General features: G+C 42.7%; 1 protein-coding gene across 3 annotated transcripts in view; it reads right to left on the reverse strand.

The window, feature by feature from the left end:
- TIGD3 (tigger transposable element derived 3) overlaps window positions 1-18334 on the reverse strand; it is a 47575-nt gene that overhangs the window by 3770 nt on the left and 25471 nt on the right. The window contains exon 2 of one of the 3 annotated variants that reach the window (XM_085625515.1): window positions 15906-15966. The exons of 1 other annotated variant lie outside the window; for it this stretch is intronic. The gene's annotated coding sequence lies outside the window, so the exon portion shown is untranslated. Of the gene's footprint in view, window positions 1-15854; window positions 15967-18334 lie in introns of all 3 variants that reach the window. One more of the 3 variants, XM_085625513.1, reaches the window with a different exon arrangement.

The raw sequence follows: 18334 nt of genomic DNA on the forward strand, positions 1-18334 counted from the left end.
GTGAAGGTATGATATCTATTATAAGTGTGAAATAACTCATTAAGTTTCTTTGATGTAATTATGTTCCTAAAGCTAAATTTGTGAGTTGCTTTGGCTGCAACGCTCATTATATCACACTACTCTTTTCAAATAATTGTTCCCTTTGAGATGTAATATATATATAGGTTCATGTATGGTTTAAGGACACATTTACATGTTTTATCTAAACAAACCTTGCTATGGTACATTTTTATAAATATATGTTTTGTTATCTTTGATGTATTGTTAGTGTTCTGTATATAAGAACACTCTTTTTAAAATTTGTTTTTGTATGTATTTTTTCAATAGCCCTGAAGAAGTTTCTATGGGAGACGAAACGCATTGGCTATGAATCTTTGCCTTTGAGAAAATAAAGAGAAATCCTTTTAAGAAAAATAAAGAAAAACCTTTTCAAGAAACACACATTGGGACTTGGATATCTTTCTGTGTGCACATTGTTTTGAACTTCAATGTGTATCTTCTATAATATGCTGTATAGTGCTGGACCGTTTTGTATGCAATGTTGTTGTAGGACTTGATCCTAGTTAAGGAGTATAGAGGGGAGTGCTCTTTGGTTCCCTGCACTACTCGTTACTTTGAGACACTCTTCACTTGTTAGGTGCGGTCTCTTAGCCTCTAACCTCATCTTTTGGTATTCAAATCTGGATATATGTGGCACTATGTTCCCAACTAAATGTGGCAACTGTTAACTGTAAAGCTTTCACATTGAAACTATTTTCTAGTTAGTGACTCTGTAACACTAGTGAATGTATAAACTATTTCGCTTAATTCTTTATCTCTTTCAGGCTGTAGACAGAACTGCAATGGATACGAAGGCAGGAGGGAAAGCCTCCTTATGTGATCAAGGGAAACAAGAGATGCAAACAAGACCTACAAGAGAAAGGGATGGGGGTAAGAAATGAGAAGGGAAAATAAAGAAAATAACATAAGAATATATAAGGAAATTAGTTGACAAGAGAAGTAGTGGGTGATAGGAGAGTGAGTGTGAGTGAACGGAATGTATGTATACAAATTGAAACTAAGTCAATTATACGATTAAATAACTTCCTTGAGACCATGAAATAGATGTGCATTTATTGTGATGTTCAGCAGGTGTGGCTCCCTCAGGCTTTGTGAGCCCTTGAGCCTTTTCCAGACAGCGACAAAAAATATCAAAAGACACAAATCCATCCCTCAGACCGTATCAACTAAACCCAAGTAACCGAAAGGATAACAGGCAAAGCGTTTTGTGTGAGACTGCTACAGCGAAGCTGTGCCATAAAACAAAATGTGTGCAAGAATGCTATACAAGAGACCAAAGTTTGTGCTTTGTAAAAAATTAAACAGAATAATTTATTATTTACAACTATTCAAGTTTCATAAATAATTTTCTGTTGCGTATGCCCATAGCGATTATCATGATTTTTAATTAGTACCAAGCTAATATTTCTATTGAGGTTGTAGATGTTGGTCACTGCATTAATTTCAGATCAGCCCGAAGACAATTTTAAGTTTGGCAGAGAGTTCACATGTGATGGCTAAATAAAACACAAGTAATGAAAAAATGTGTATTATTTTATACAGAAATATAGTAAAGGTATACTGCCCCTGGTCAAGAGAGCTATACCCTGGTGTTACTATCTGTACCTACTTGCAGGCCATGATTTACCAAAGCTGTGCATTTTGTCATGAGCTGCACCAAGCATGTGCAATTGTCCTCTTGAAAATTATAGCCCTGATTTTGAGTTTGATGGATGGTATACAATCCATCGTAATGGCAGAGGACATTACATCTGCTGGCCCGATAAGACTCCGTCCCCCAAATTTAGAGATGACCGTTGGCCAAGATGTCATATCTGTACCTTGTATTTTATGTAATCTCAATTCTGTTGTCACTTCGACTTGACAGTTGTATATGCTGAGATCTGGGTGGGTGTTTCTCTTCTGTGTTCTTGGTGACTATCCAATGTTCTTGTATGTAGATGTTCAGTAGTAGTATAGTACTCTTAAGATCTGTATATATATTAATTGTGTGCGAACACAGTGAATCAGTTGTATTCTGGGATATGATTTCTAGTCTTGTACATTCATCTTCTTACTTTTATTGATACACAATGTGCAAAATTGAATACGGTAGACAAGTGTAGAAGCTGATCGTTATCTGTATAAAATATTCCAACAGTATTGTCGCTTCATTATTTGAATTCTGAGGAACAGATATATATTTTGATGTTAGGTGATTTCTTGTAGGTTAGTGGGGCTTTTTAGGTAAATACCTTTAAAATGTTCCACCAGATTTTAGTATGCACACGTTCTTGTTTAATATACATCTATTGTGTTAAAGTAACTTAGAGTATTTGGTGAAAAATCTTATATACGTTTCAGCCAAGACATGGCTGTGTGAGAGAAAGCAGCGTGAATGTTAGAAGGGAGAGTGAGAGGCATGTGATAGTGTAAGGGTAGGTCAGAGGAGTGAGTGTGAGGGAAATGAATGTGTATGAGTGGGCCTTTTCAGGGCAATGCCTTGCAAGTGTGGCATCAGAATTTAGTATACATCAGTTCATTTTATCCGTTGAACGTGTTAAAGTGCCTTAGATTATGTAGTGACAAATCTTATGTTAGTGTGAGTTGGAAGTTAGCGAAAGGAGTTTGGCTGAGTAAGAGGCGTGTGAGTGGGTAAGACAAGTATGAGTGAAAGGGGCTCATATGAGGGAGAGGAGTGTAGGACTAGCATGTGTGTCTTAGTGACTGATGTCAGCCTGAACATGTGTGGTGTCTACTTTTCATGTATTTGCTAGTGCAGTTGTTACCATATTACCTCTATGGCATATTTATGGCATTCCAGGCAACATTCTAGCTACTCCAGGCATAATAGTGGTCTGACCGTGGCATACTGCGAGCTTTGTTGGCACATTCTATCCCTGGCTAATACTGATTCAGTCATTGCACAGAATGGCCACCCTGGCATAATTCTGTCTATCCCTGGGATAGGGTCATTCATGGTATGCTGTGGACATTCTTAGAGATATTCTTTCTACCTCTGTCATAATATTGACCCAATCTTGACATATTGTGGACAGTATTGTCAGGGCCGGCTTTAGCGCTGGTGGCGCCCAGTGCGACAATCACTTTTGGTGCCCCCACATCTCATGACCGCCGCCTCGGATTCTATCCCTACCACCTGCAAAAGTGCCCCTCATCTCTCCTTTCGTAAGATATTGATAAACACAGCGCCACCTGAGCTCCCAGCGCCCCCCACACAGGTCAGCGCCTAGTGCGAACGCACCAGTCGCACTGCCCTAAAGCCGGCCCTGAGTATTGTATACATCCTGGTTCTTTCCCCGGCATAATGGTTATTAAAAACCGTGCCACAAGATGGGCATCATCAATATTGGATTATGTAAAAAGCACGATGTACCCATGTTTGACAGCACAGGAGGGTGCTCGGTGAAAATGACTAGCTGCTGTCTAAAACCAAAAATATACTTACACATATTTTTTACGATCTAGCATTTCTAAACAAAAATATCGTTTTTGATGAAAACATTAGGATTCTGTCTGGGGGGAATTTAGCATAATTAGGAAACTGAAAATTCTGCATTTCATGGTGAAAAATAATATTTTCAGAAGCTAACAATCTAATGATTTCGTACAAAACTAATGGATTTATTAAACATATACTAAGCTGGTATTTAAGGGATAATACATGCCGTCTTTCTTCTGACTTGGGAGGATTATGTGTTATCTCGTTGTACTGCTCATGAACTATCTAACCACACTGTTACCTACCCACTTCTGAGCCTTCGAATGCACCATCTTCTCAACTTTGAGCCTGCATGCTGCCTGTCCTTCATTGGGTCTGAGACCTATCTTCTACCCCTCAGCCTGTGTTCTACTTGCCCACCCGAGCCTGTGTCTTACCTGCTCACCTCTGACCTGTGTGCTACCTGCTCACCGCTGATCCTCTAGGCCAGTGGTTCCCAACCTATTGACTCCTGAGGACCGCCACTGAGTCCTCACTGGAAGTCCGGGACCCCCAAGCAATTTCACAATTTAAATTTCAAACATTAAAACAATAATTCGCCAGAAATACACAAAATACGCACAAAACAAATACTCAAATTACTAAAGATTTTATTATTTTATATTGAAAAAATATGCAAAAATGAAAACATTTTAATGGGAAGGTTGGCGCTGCATCCCAGTGACTAACTTTTCAAAGTTTTCTTTTATTTCGTGGTACGAGGCTCCTGCTCCTGCCAGGGCTGGACTGTAAAACCAAAGCAGCCCCTGCAAATGTTGTCAGACCAGTCCCCATACAGTGCATAGCAAGTGCAGCAAGCGAGCCTGATCACTACAAATAGGGGTTCAGGGTGCATTCTACAACACATTTGTCATGATATATTCAATGGTATTAGCTTTTAAAGCATAGTAAATGATGACCTTACTGTTCACCAGGCTACAACAATCTTTGTAGGGGCTTTTCAACGAATCCTTCACTATCATCCTCCAACATTGCCTCTCATCTCCCCATAGCACCTCTGTCACAAGTATTTCAATTGTTTTATAGCACCTCTTATACTAGCGTAGGGTGTCGGAGCACTTTACATCACACACATACAGAGACAAAGAATCATACGTGTGTAAATCAATATATAGAAAATGGTACATAAGGCAAAGCGGACTACAAGGTGTAGGATTCACATCTCATCCATACTGGTAGGAATATTTTAAGAGTGCTTGGTCGGGAGAAGCACAAACTCAGGATTCGCACCATAACATTGACATTCACATTAGCGTTGACTTTAATAATAGGAATGTATTTCTACCCAAACAAACCTTTTTTAGCAGCATCAGGATAATGAAAGACTGGGGAAAAACATAACTTTCTAACTTGTACCATGCAGTTTGCATGCAGCTCTTTTAGGTGCTTCATAGCTCACTGTGTTAGATTACAATTGTAACTGCACAGTAACAAAAGAAACTCTGTGACAAAAACAGTAACCCACCGAGCTATGCACATAAAATACTGTTCTTTGATATGCATGGTACATGTTCTTTGCAGCAGGCGTATTAACCATCTGCGCTACCTCAGATGACTCTAAACTGTCACTAGACAAACCTCCCATATCTCTCCAGCAGGTACATTAATCATCAGAGTTATTTTTACACTTATTTTTACACTTTTATTGTTGCCCAAAAACTGCTGGATATACAAGGAACGTTGCAGTGCTTTTAAAACTGTTGCTTGCGGACCCCCTGGGACTGTGTCACAGACCCTTGGGGATCCGCAAACCACAGGTTGGAAACCGCTGCTCTACACTAACTCACCATCAGCCTTTGCACCACCCATGCATACCCCTGAGCCTGGGCAATACCCGCCCATTTTGAGCCTTTGAGCCGTCAATAACTGTCAGCCGGTGTGTATCCTGCTCATCCTAAACTTTCCTTGTCACAGTGCTGTTAGTAGTTTATGAAATATGTTAACTTTACCCAATTCCAGACCCATATCCCAATTTCCCATGTATGATCTGACTGTATAATCTTGTGATTTATATTTTATTTACTCTCCCCATTCCTGTCTGTCAAATGCCTGATTTTCGTAGCTTGGTACTAGCGGTCAGTAACGCCTATGGCTGTTATTTTGTAACCTGTATGGAGGGATTTCATCGTTTATATAACTTTCTATGCTATTATTATTACTGCTGTTAGAATTCTCAGGATGTCCATCCGTGTAACTGGTCTCATCCGGAGAATTCTATGCAAATTAAAAGCAGAATTGCAACATGAGCCTGTAGCATGCATGTAGTTGTGGTGTGATTGGGAGGTTTGTGCTACTTTTGATTTTTTTACCCACCCAATACTATAAAGAAGCATGATGGGAAAATGAAGAGAAGAAGGAGGATATGTACATTTTGAAATGTGCTGCGCTATGTGACAATGCGCAACGGGTTTTATTTTAAAATGCCTGCAATCCTTCTCATGATCTCACTACTTTGGACCACCTTCTTCCCATTTTGAGCATATTGTTTCCAAAACACTATTTCGTTAACAAAGGTAAATAATAAACCATACAGCTTTAGGAGACATGGAACTTATATATATGTCTTTTGACTATTGTCCTTACAGCCTTGAAAAAGTCACGGATATGACGAAACACGTGTCGGCATATATTGTTTAGGACTTGAACACATCACCTTGGAAAGTGACCTGTCCCTGTACACAATGTATTGTATTTAAAACATTGATAATGAACAAAGTTTAATAAATCTACAAATGTTCCGGAATAATTTGTATATCTGTGTTTCCTGTAATTAGAGTGTCCGAAATCATTTCAGGATTCTTACTTAAATGGAATTAGGCATTAAATGTTGGGAGTGCCGGGGTACATTCTATGCATCTGTAACGAAACGTGAATTATTCAAGTTTGAACTATAACACTGAGAATTTTGAAGACCACTTTTATTTTCTGTTCAAACCTAAGACCTGTAGGTTGCACAAGATCTCTCGATCTGGAGTTTACCAACTTAATAGACAGGAGGCGGTACAAGTGTCTCTCTGTTCAGTTGCTGCAAGTGAAGATTGCTAGAGCACATCAGTCAGTCCCTCTGTTCCCTGAAAGACCAGAACCAGTTACACCACAAGTCTAGTGCTAGGAAGAGGGAAGGGGTGTATTGAGTTGTTTGATGCAGGCTGGTATGCCTGTGGTTACACTTGACTTAAGTAACTACGAGAACGTCTTGATAATTTCATTGATGGTGGTTGGTCAATGAGAGGGAGGATTGATCCCTAGTACAACATACGGATGTCAGACCTCAAAACACACCTCTTATCGACATAGGTCCCTTGGTAAAAGTGGTGACTAAAACAATTCTGAAACAAAAACCCTGACCTCTGCTGACGAACATATAAACTCATATATATGCCTAAGAGACACATCCCCCATCCATCAGATGGCATCTCCTGAGCCAAGACGTAGCACGACAGCACTCATGCCAGCAAAGGTGTTTATGATGAAGTGTGGACGGGACACGTACACTGATCAGATGCAACACTTAGGAGGTAAGCCAGCTAATGTAGTTTGTGTTCTTTGTCTGCAAGTGAGTATGATGATAAACGTAGAGGTTCCGGAATTTATTTACATCTTTGTGTCGCCATGGACAAACAAGCATTTGCAATGCAAATAGGTCTCGCATTTGTGAGTTAGAGCTATTGGCAATGTTTTCTACCTACACGTTGGAGTGAATGTATGTAGTGTGCAAAATCCCTTGGAAAGGTCCTGCACTTCGTAATAAATATATTGAAAAAGACTCAAAGTCTAATGCAAAACTCATTAATAAAAGTAGTGCTTACAAACTAACCAACGCGATCGGGATCGGAGCATGTGAATCCGAATCCTGGCTTCTCTTTCATTTTCTAGACTATTGGACTCACTCGCCTGCGTCTTGGTTATCCCCCAAACACTGGGAGGCAATGAAGTTTGCCAAGAGGGCGGGGGGCAAGGGGGCTTCGGGGGTACATGAAAATGTATTCATTGCCTAGTTGTCAAAGGTCGCTCGGTGCTTTTAGTTAAAAGTGACATATTTCATTAAGATATTAAGAGTACTTTACTCGCATCTATAAGAAAATCTACATTAACTAAACAAAATGCCAGAATGCGTGTCAGTTTTCACAGTGTTTTAGACAGTACTGGCTGCTTAGTTTCATTGCATTCATTTTTGTATTTACTCTTTTACACAGCATCCAAAGTAGGTTACCTAACCCCCAAAGCACCGAGTTGTTAAATGACCCAAAGAAGGGAGTGTTTTACAGTTGAGCAAATGTGTCCAAATGTAATTTTGGTAGTGCCATGGAATGATCAGCCAATGAGGTACTCGATGAGCAGATATTTAACTACACATTCAAAACATATGGCATTGTGGCTGTTGTTTGTTTGTACACAACCACCTCTCTGAATGTGCTTATTAACACAGAGCTTCATCTACCAGACAGGGCTCACAGAGGGGCGACTAAAGCACAGAACAAAATGCATTCATTTATCCTGAGTGTGAAGGCACCCGGAAGGCTTAGGTGCCCGCCCGGAGAGGCTAGGGATCCTAGCGCTTCTACAGACTCTGTCGTGCTCCTCTGCACCAGCAGGGCACAGCTCAGAATCTGCCGTTTCTGCTAAGAATAGGTGAGGGGGAGGAGGTTGGGGCATGCAGGAGTTGCCGGCAGATTTCCAGGTGATTGAAAGTGATGATTCTGACGTTAGGCAATGGAGACTGACTTTGTCTTTTTGTCTGCACCAGTCTATTTCTCTACCATCTACCGGGCTCACTGTCATGTATCCATTCATCTCGCAAGCCAATATATTAATTAACAGGTAGAGCCAGCCGGAGATGAGCCAAGTGTATACGAGCCAGTGGCCGTGCCGTGAAAATGATCGGCATGTTAATCATACAGTAAACATGATGTAAATGTGCGATAATGTCTCTTCAGAATTCAAAAAAAGTGCATTTCTTTAGTGCGTCACCTCAGTACACAAGATTATAGCACTGAATTGAGAAGAAGTTATTAAAAGTACTTGTTTTAAGCATGAGTTAAAACACTGCCGCTCCTCCTGCCCGACAACAATGCCATTTGTGAACTAAGAGGCGTCAGTTGCCATGCATACCCCGAATGTTGCCTAGAGTCTTATTTATAATTAGAGTAACATTAAAATCTAGTTCATTAAACACGAGAAGTTTTTGTACAGCACGCATCTTGAACTCGCATATTTCAAGGTGGCAATAATAAATATGAAAACTGAAGTGCCGGCAGGCAAGAAAACACAAACGGGAGTGGGGGGGCGGGGGAGGGTGTGAAGTCACAGACTGAGGGAGGGGGCTGTGGGGTGGGGAGACAGGGAAGAAAATAGTGTTAGGAGTAAAGGGGGCAATAGCCGTGGAAGGATACAAATGATTAATGAGGAGGGACTAACAAGCCTCAAACCAATCGGAAGGCAGCATTTATGACAAAAGCCAATGGGCAGAGAGTGGGTGGGGCTTCCACGAAGCTTCCACACTACAGTATATACTGCATGACTCGCAAAGCGATGGCAACGCATTCGCGCTGCAGCGCTAAGCGAGACCTGAAAATGGGTCCGTGATCCACCGGTCTTAACCCCGCACTCCCCTTAATCTTGGTATCCGGAGACCTTGAAAACAGAGTACCTGAACCATAACATGCAAAGAAAATGAGGCAGGAGAAAGAAACAGCACAAGCTACACACGCCGATGCATACAGAGTTCAGTAATTTTCCAAATATTTATGTTCATCAGTAGGTACTTATAGTTAGGACCTAGTTTCCACAGGAAAAGCGTTTTTTGACTCGATTAGAACTTTGGCGCTGTCGGACGAATCTTTACAAATATTTCCAAAAAATGTGACCTTCTTTTTCTAGTTGTGCATGGAAAGTTTCGGAGTGATCTGTGAAGCGAGGGTCGAGAAAAGGGGGGCGGCGGTAAATTAAAAAGCATTTTCCCCATGTTAATTCCCATCGAGAGTTTAGGCACGGCAACAGTCTGAACTGCTGAATGGAATTACACCACATTAGGCAGAAAGCTAGATCTTGGTCCAGAAAGAATGTTTTTTGTGATTTGGTGTAAATCCATTCAGTAGTTTTTGAGATATTAAAGGAAAACCCAATGTGTGTATCTAGAGGCGTGGACCCTCTGCGCATCCAACATATCTCATGCTGAGATCTGACTGGCTGCTAACACTTCAACCAGAGTGTTGGCAGACATTTTGTGACTCATACTCAGCCGAGTCCCAAACAAAATGTTGTGGCTATCCACAGGGCTAATAATGGTTCCAGGAGTGGGGTGTGGGGCGGCGCTCAGCCCCCCTCCTTTGTTTTTGCAGGGTCTGCCCTGGGGTGGTGGTTGTGCCCGGAGCCGGAAACAGCCCGGGGATGGGCAATGCGACCCCCCCCGTCTTGATGTGATGAATATGAGGACATCTCCACCAAGCACAGAAACACTTACTCTATATAGTTAAGAGGAAGTACCCTTGTTTGGTGGAGATTCACCTCTTTGTAGTCTCGTCATCTTCTCTATAGGAGAATTCATTTTATCACATATTTCTAGGAGAAGACACACAAAGAACAATCACACTGCCAAAATTAAATGCACAGAAGGTCACTGGAGTCATTTCCTCCTGGTCCATTACACAGAGTGTAGAATATGCATTAGATATTTACCCAACAAGTTAACACTTACTAATTAACCAGTAGAAATATCTCCAGTTGGGTAGACATTTTGTGCAAAACTATGGGCTTTATTGGATAAAAGGGCAGGTGAAGTTACGTTCTGGCCCAGTCACTCACACACCCGCACTGACACTCAAGACACCCACTCACACACCCATTTAGCCACTCTCACAGACCCACACAGCCACTCACACCCCCTACAGTCAGTCACACACCCATTCACAGACCCATACAGCAACTCACAAACCCACAAACCACTCATACACCCACTCACACACCCACTTACAGAGCCATACAGCCACTCAAAAAAAACATTCTGCCACTCACACACCCACAATATCACTCAGACACCCATACAGCCACTCACACACCCACTCCATGACCCATACAGCCACTCACACACCCACTCCATGACCCATACAGCCACTCACACACACACTCACCGACCCATACAGCCACTCACACACCTACAAAAACACTCAAACACCTACCCCCAGACCCATACAGCCACTCCTCATAATACCCACTCCCGACCTATGCAGCCACTCACACACCCACTCTCAAAGGTTACAGGTTACAGTTAGGAAATAAAATTGAAAACACCTTCAAAGTTCACAAAAAAAAAACAAAGGTAACGGGGACATTACAGTTAGGAAATAACATGTTTTTAAAGTAGAAATTCACTGAAAAAACGTACGGTTAGAGGGACGTTATAGAAATGGAATTAAAAAACCCTTAGTCATGAGTGATGCAATATATGAGGTCATAAGCAGTGCATTTCGGGGACGTAAGCTTTAGTTAGCTCAGGTAATGCTGCTGAATTTCTATGGTTTTTGTGTGTGAAATCTGAGCCTAACTATAACGTCCCTGCAACCTTTGTTTTTTCAATATATATATACTTTATTTTTTCCTCTGAGTTATTATATAGTGCAAACTTGACCCTAAGGTATCAGAGGGCGCTACATGAGCACCAGTTGCGTTAAAAATGGACACCTTCATATTTATTAATTTTTTTATATATTTTTAGGTCTCGCGAGCCAAAGGCTCGAAGAGACATTTTATATCTGGGCTTTACAAAGTGCTGCCGTGGCCTAAAGCTACAGTGCATGTGCGCGGGCGCGCGCGCCGCGCTTACTTTCACTTTCGCGGCCGCACGGCCGCTTTGATCACGATCACTTTCAATTTCACGGCCGCTTTGCTGCGCAGACCCAGCCTCCTCTGCCAGCACACCCACAACTGGCAACATTACTAGCGCTTGTTCTCATTAGACTTCGGGAATTAAAAAACCCTTGCGCATGGAAAGTCATCCTAACTAAACGCAGGCCTACCTAAACGTGTCGCAAATCGTGACATGCATTTAATCAGTCACCCTTTCGTTAGTGAGCCGTAGCTTATCTTTTGCTTTGAATGATTTACATAGTCATTAGTCAGCAGAGAACCGAAAACGGGAATCTGCCAGTGAAAATTAATGGGCGGATCGCATGTTACAGTGGTGGCCATGTTAGACTGAGTCTTTTTTAATTATTCTAAGCAAAATTATATCAGGTATTTTATTCACCATGGGCCTACAATATTAATTTCCTAACTATAATATTAAGTGTGTTTGCGTAGATATTTGTATATAAAAAGATAGTTGTTATCTATAATTTCTATTAGAAAATACAATTCCACGTCACTTGTTGTGAAGAAAGTTTATAAAATATTACCAACTTCAAATTCTGTCTACATTTTTTCAAATCCTTAATCAACTCGCATTTCTTAAAGCATTCTCGTTGCCCTGAAAGCAGAACTGTTTGATGCTGTAGCTACTCTTTCAGCGCGTCCTTCTTTTGTTTTTATCATCGTGGTTCTAGTGATTGGCTCAGTGACTGTGAACTTTTCTTCAGTCCTTCTTTAGTGTCAATCCTTGTCCACAGCACCCTGGCTTAGTAAGGGTAGAAAGGCGATGTGCTGGTCTCATGCAGCACTGCGAGTGGGGGGCGCCAATTTATGTATTCGCAGATGCCTGCATCTTTTCCCAGTCCTGAATTCCAAGAAGACGACCCTGCTGATGAAGTTCGCTTCCAAGACCAAGTAATCATTGTTCAGCTTGTCCCATCTCTGCTGCTTCCTCTTTTTAGTATCCTTCGCTGCCTACCTTTCACTTTCGTATTTTGTATGTATTTCCAACTTAGTGAGCCTTCCAAACCGAGATGACTATCCTAATTTGTGTCACTTGCCCACATTTTCAGAGCTCCCAGGTTTCCCTCAGCCAGACCCCTGTTTTTGTTGTGCATTTTGCGACGGGTTGTCCCATTTTTCTCATTTTAAAATAGGGAATGCAAAGCAAAACAAGCATTTGCAATGCAATCGGTCTCGCCTTTGGGGCCTAAATATTTAGCCATGCAGCAAACTGTTGCACTTTTCAGTTGAAGTGTTAGGCTGCAACACACTGCTAGAATACACTACTATTGTCTGTGAGACAGTGCTCGGTAAGCTACTCATGCTGGACATGCAGACACTGGAGAGCGCTAAAAAATGCAACCTCATCACTTTTATGTTCATTAAGAGGAGTTTCTACAATACTTGAGAAGCAGAAAAGAAATATCTCACTCAAACTGAAAAGGTATCAATGAATACCTGGCGCAAACTAATTAATGATAAATGTCTTCATCAAATTGATTACCCCTAAAAGTCCACATGAATGTGGGCTGTGAGAGATGACCTCAATCGCAGGTGCTGCCATCATCTTGATGCGATTTCATGCACCATGACTGGGGCTGCCTCGAGGTAGAAAGCACTTATGCTCTTGGGCAGAGACAATTGATAATGTACCCATGGTGGCTGCAGTAACTTTCTACACAATGCCAACACTCACGTTTTTAGGTCTCTCCTGCGAACGCAGCGCAAAGCGCTGCAGTCCGCCAGCGAGATCTATTGTTGCTGACTTGCCTCGGAAGTGGGACAGGAGATGGGCACGCGCAAGGCTTTTGGCGGATTTGAGCCGGTGTACGCGCACTTGACACGCACGTGCACAAAAGCGATGTGCACATCTCCTGTCCCGCTTCCGATAACATGCCAGCCCCATTGGAGGCTCCGTGTGGGCTATTGTTGGTGCAAAGTGTACTTTTGCAATTCTGAGCAACAATAGCCCACACGGAGCCCCCCCAGCCCTTCTTTACTCACCGGGCTGCTCTTCTGGGGGGGTCTCCAACTCGCGGCTGCAGCACTTCTGTTGCGGGGCTTCTCTGCACTCCTGGGAGCCCCGCGCTGCTGTGGTCATCCTCTGCCGCCGCATTCTTCACCCGGGCCCACTCCTGGGACCCGGGGCTTCACTTAAGTCCGGCCGCCACTGCGGGGCTCTCCCTTCAACATGGGAGCCCGCGTTAGCACAGCACGCCGGTTTCTGTTTTTGCCGGAGCAGGCCCCGCCCACGTCCCGGGCAAGGGCACCTAACTTCCGGCTTGAAGACTAGAAGTTAACAAGCAATTGCAATGCCATAGTTCTCGCATTGACGCGAGTTTGAACTATTGACATTTGCAAATAATAATGCCTTTTATTTTTGTTTTCTTTTTAAAAACCTAAATAAAAGGCATTGTTATTTACAATGTCAGTAGCTCAAACTCGCATCAATGCGAGACCTATTGTTTCTAAATGGCGACGCTTCGACTTTAAACACGCCTGTCATTGTTTAAGAACGGAGTCGCTTTCACTATGTATTTGCATTTCTTTATTTCATACATGCAAACAAATTGATTGGCTTTTCCGAAGGTGATGGGCCAACAGCTGTTTGTACTCCCATACCCAGATCACCCCCTCCCGCTGTTCACTGTTAACCCAACTTGCTCTTCTGCCCCAGCATCTCATCTCCACACCCCTCCTCCACCCTGAGCTACTTCCCTTCCCGCTGTCTCCTGAGCGCTGATCGCTTGATTTACAGCCTCAATAGCTGTAACTCTAATTTACTAAAAAAAAAAAACCTCCACTGCAAATAAAATAACATGCATAAAAACATTACCACTACTTTATTGATGTCTCTCTGCTCTCCTTGTCACACTGTCCCTCATTTCACCAGTCTCTCGGCTTCTTAGTAGACTTCTCCTTTCACCTCAGCCTTTCACTGTCTTCTAATAGCACTCCCCTCCGGTACTTCACGGGCTATCTCTCCCCTTGTCATTCTGTCCCTCCTTCTACCAGTGGCTCTCCTTTTCTCACCCAGTCACTTATTTCATCACTATCTTTCAGTCTCTCATCTCCACCAGCACTTCACAGGCTCCACCTTTTCATCCTGCCCCTCCCTTTACCAGAGTCGCTACTTCATACCTGACTCCTCCTTTCACCTCATCATTTCATCTCTCTTAATGGCACTACTTCTGTCCCCCTCGCTGCCCCCGTAATTCTGTGCCTTTTTTCTCCTTCTCTCCCCTTCACTGCCACCGTGATTCTGTGCATTTTTATCTCCTGTCCCCTTCGCTGCCCCCGTGATTCGGTGCCTTTTTCTCCTTCTGTCCCCTTCGCTGCCCCGTGACACACCACACACACAACCACAACCACACACAACCACACAAAAACAACCACAAGCACACACACAAGCACACAGCCACAACCACACACACCACTACCACAACCACACATACAAAACCACACACACAACTACACATACACAACCACACACACAACCACAGACACAACCACACCATCAGTGCAAACTTTCACCAGGCACAGACACCACTAGCCATCACTGCACGCTTCCACCAGGCACACACCACCAGATGTCAGTGCACGCTTTCACCAGGCACACACACACCACCAGTGCACAATTTCTACAGGCACAAACACCACCAGCCATCAGTGCACGCTTCCACCAGGCACACACCACCGGACGTCAGTGCACGCTTTCACCAGGCACACACACACCACCAGCCGTCAGTGCACGCTTTCACCAGGCACACACACACCAACAGCCGTCAGTCAGTGCACGCTTTCACCAGGCACCCACCACCAGCCGTCAGTGCACGTTTTCACCAGGCACACACACCACCAGCCGTCAGTGCACGCTTCCACCAGGCACACACACCACCAGCCGTCAGTGCACGCTTCCACCAGGCACACACACCACCAGCCATCAGTGCACAATTTCTACCGGCACACACACCACCAGCCATCAGTGCACACATCAATTGTTAACGCATCCACAATTAACTATTGTAGCAATCGCAGTAAGGCGCACTTTACTTTTAAACATATTCATCTAAAGCGCAGCATGCCACCATTGCTACAAAAATAAATACACATTTTTTTTGGCCTACAATTTATAGACCTTTGTTGCAATTGGTGTTGCAATATTTAGCAATGCCAATAGCTCAAACTTAATTAATGCGAGACCTATTGCATTGCAAATGCTTGTTTTTGTTAGGCACAGGGAGATTAAGTGATTGCCCAGAATCACAGGATGTTTAGCAACCCTGTTGATACTCGAACCCTGTTCCCCAGCTAGGAGGTCGACCGCTCTGGCCGTTTATTGGGTCTCTTACCAGCTTCAAATAACCTCCATCATATCCCTCTCCTAGAACAGTCAATTTTCAAAAGAAGGGAAAATAAGTTACGCTTAGACTCCAACTCTCACCTCTCAGACTCCACCTTTCTCTGACTGTGATCCACAGTGGGTTCCTCTTACCTGGACTCTCAAAGAACCCTTGAGGCATTTGCTAGCCAGTCGAAGAGAGATGAACTTGATGCTGCAACACAAAATAGTGTTTGAGGCCTCCAAGAATTCACTACTGGCTCACATAACCATTGCTTCATGAAGGGATGGCTCTTTAAGTAGGCAAATGTCTTCCTAGAAGGCTGCTGTGTTAAGGCGGTTTTGACCATCAAATACTGCCATAGACCTTCAATAGTTCTTGTGGCAGTCAAACTAACTTTAACACTACTGATTCCCCAAAGAGGGAGACATCATCTAAACAAAAGAAGGAAGAAGCTAAAATGATTTTTAAAAAGTGGGAGGAAAATAAATGAAACTACAATGCATTTAAAAAGAACGAGCTAAAAAAGCAGAGGAAATTGGAAACATTAGTAAGAAAATGTCATAACAAAATGTAAGAGAAAGACATAGCAGACATTAGCTAATGAAGACAAAGTGTGCAAAGCTAAGCAAGAGGGACAGTAAAAAAATAAAAAAAGAGAGCAGCAAATAAAAAACAATAAAAAAAGTAAAGTGATGAAAGGAGAGGCTGCAAACAAAAAAGAACCAGATGGAAAATAGAAAGTATGGAGTGATAAAGAGAACAGCAGAAAAACAAAAAATGATCCCTGTGTGTCACAAGCTAAAATAAGAGAGAGGCCTCTCTAGAATAATGCATGTGCTGCAAAACCTGGAAATAATCTTCAAATAAATTACTGTAATCCACTAGTGATATAGACATACTTATCCCAAGATTTGTGTGTAATCTGCATGGCAGAGGCTCTAGTCCCAGTGAGAAAGCTCTCTGGTTAACTTCAAAATATGTAGAGTTAGCAGTGTAGTTATAGTTAGGTCAGAGTTTCTAGAGGAAGAGGCTTTTTTGTTTTCTTGATAGCTTTTGTGCCGCTTGATTAATCTGCAAAAAACTTTTTTTTTTAAAGAAAAGTGCATTGACCTGGTTACCTAATGGAAAGTGTCGCACCGATCCATCAACTGAGAGCCAAGACAAACACTGGCGTAGCCAATAGGTCTCAGCTTTGGGACCATATAAGTATTTAGCCATGCAGCACATTATCCTAAGTGCTACAACATCTACTGTTCTTTAGCTTGGAATCTTTGACACTGCTAGGCACAGCACAGCACTGTATTGAGAAGTACTCATTTAAAGTGTTATAGACTTATGCTTCAGTTCCATTGAAAGCAAAACACATTTTGTTTTAAAAACAATTGAATATATAAATTGCCAGACTTGACTCTTGTTACGATGTTAAATACAAAATGTTTTACAGGGCAGAGCAAACAGCGCTTTAAAGAAGGATTTAATTCAATAAAAAGAACTGTGATGAAAACAGTTAATGTATGGAGAAGTCTCATGTTTGCCACTTTATTGCCAAGGGGAGAAAGAAAAAAAAAAGCAGGGAGGGGCATGAACAAGCGCCCTCTAAAAGCGTCTGACATTGGATCTTGGTCATTGCCTACACAGAAATGTGACAAGATAAGAGAAAGAGTCAAGCAGGAAACAAAGAAAACGAGCTAAGGCAATCGAGGGAAACTGCTTGTTTGTAAACTAAAGATTCTGTGTATGTGTGTAACCTATAAATGGAAACAGCTAGGCATGTTTTGTTAGAAAAGCCCAAAAAAACAATATTCCTAACACAGAAGACGAGGGAAATTGTGCGTTTGTATACTACTACATTTGCCGGTACCTGAGCACGGTATATTTAGAAAGCCAAAAAACACAATATTTCTAACTGACGAGCTGAGGCAGTAATAAACAAATAGTGCGCCGAAAAGAACAAATGGGCAGCAGGAAAAGACGGAGAGTACGGGGGTGTGGAAAATCGGTCAAAGCGCTCCTTTGGTGAATTAAGTAAAAAGAACAAATGATGGACAGAATACTGAACAATGCAAACATTTCCCCCAGTCACAAAGATCTAAGTTTAATCCATTGTTTTTTTTGCTCACCACAGACCCCAGTTTAGACCCAGCCATACGCAAATCAGGCGTGACCCTGCTCCTCATGGGAACAGCCCAGCCCGATCTGCCAAGCCAGATCCTCCCTGGACTGGAAACAAGCATCCTGGGACCGGTTTCGGGGCATCCCTCCTCATCATCCAGGCTAGCTTGAATGCAGTGGGCAAGTGGGCAAGTGAGCACGGGGCCCACGCCTGGGCATACCTTTCCCACTTAGGGCGAAGAAAGCAAAACTAACAAACGATGGATGGAATGCTGAACAATACAATCAATCACCCCCAATTCCTCGCTTTTTTGCTCACCACACCAGCTCAGCTTAGACCCAGCCATATGCAAATCAGTCTTGACCCTGCTCCTCATGGGAAAAGTCCAGCCTGAACTGCCAAGCAAGGTCCTCCCTGGAACGGAAACAAGCATCCTGGGACCAGTTTCAGGTTATCATCCCTCCT

This window comes from Triturus cristatus, chromosome 9, assembly GCF_964204655.1.
Source record: "Triturus cristatus chromosome 9, aTriCri1.1, whole genome shotgun sequence".
Classification (NCBI taxonomy): Eukaryota; Metazoa; Chordata; class Amphibia; order Caudata; family Salamandridae; genus Triturus; species Triturus cristatus.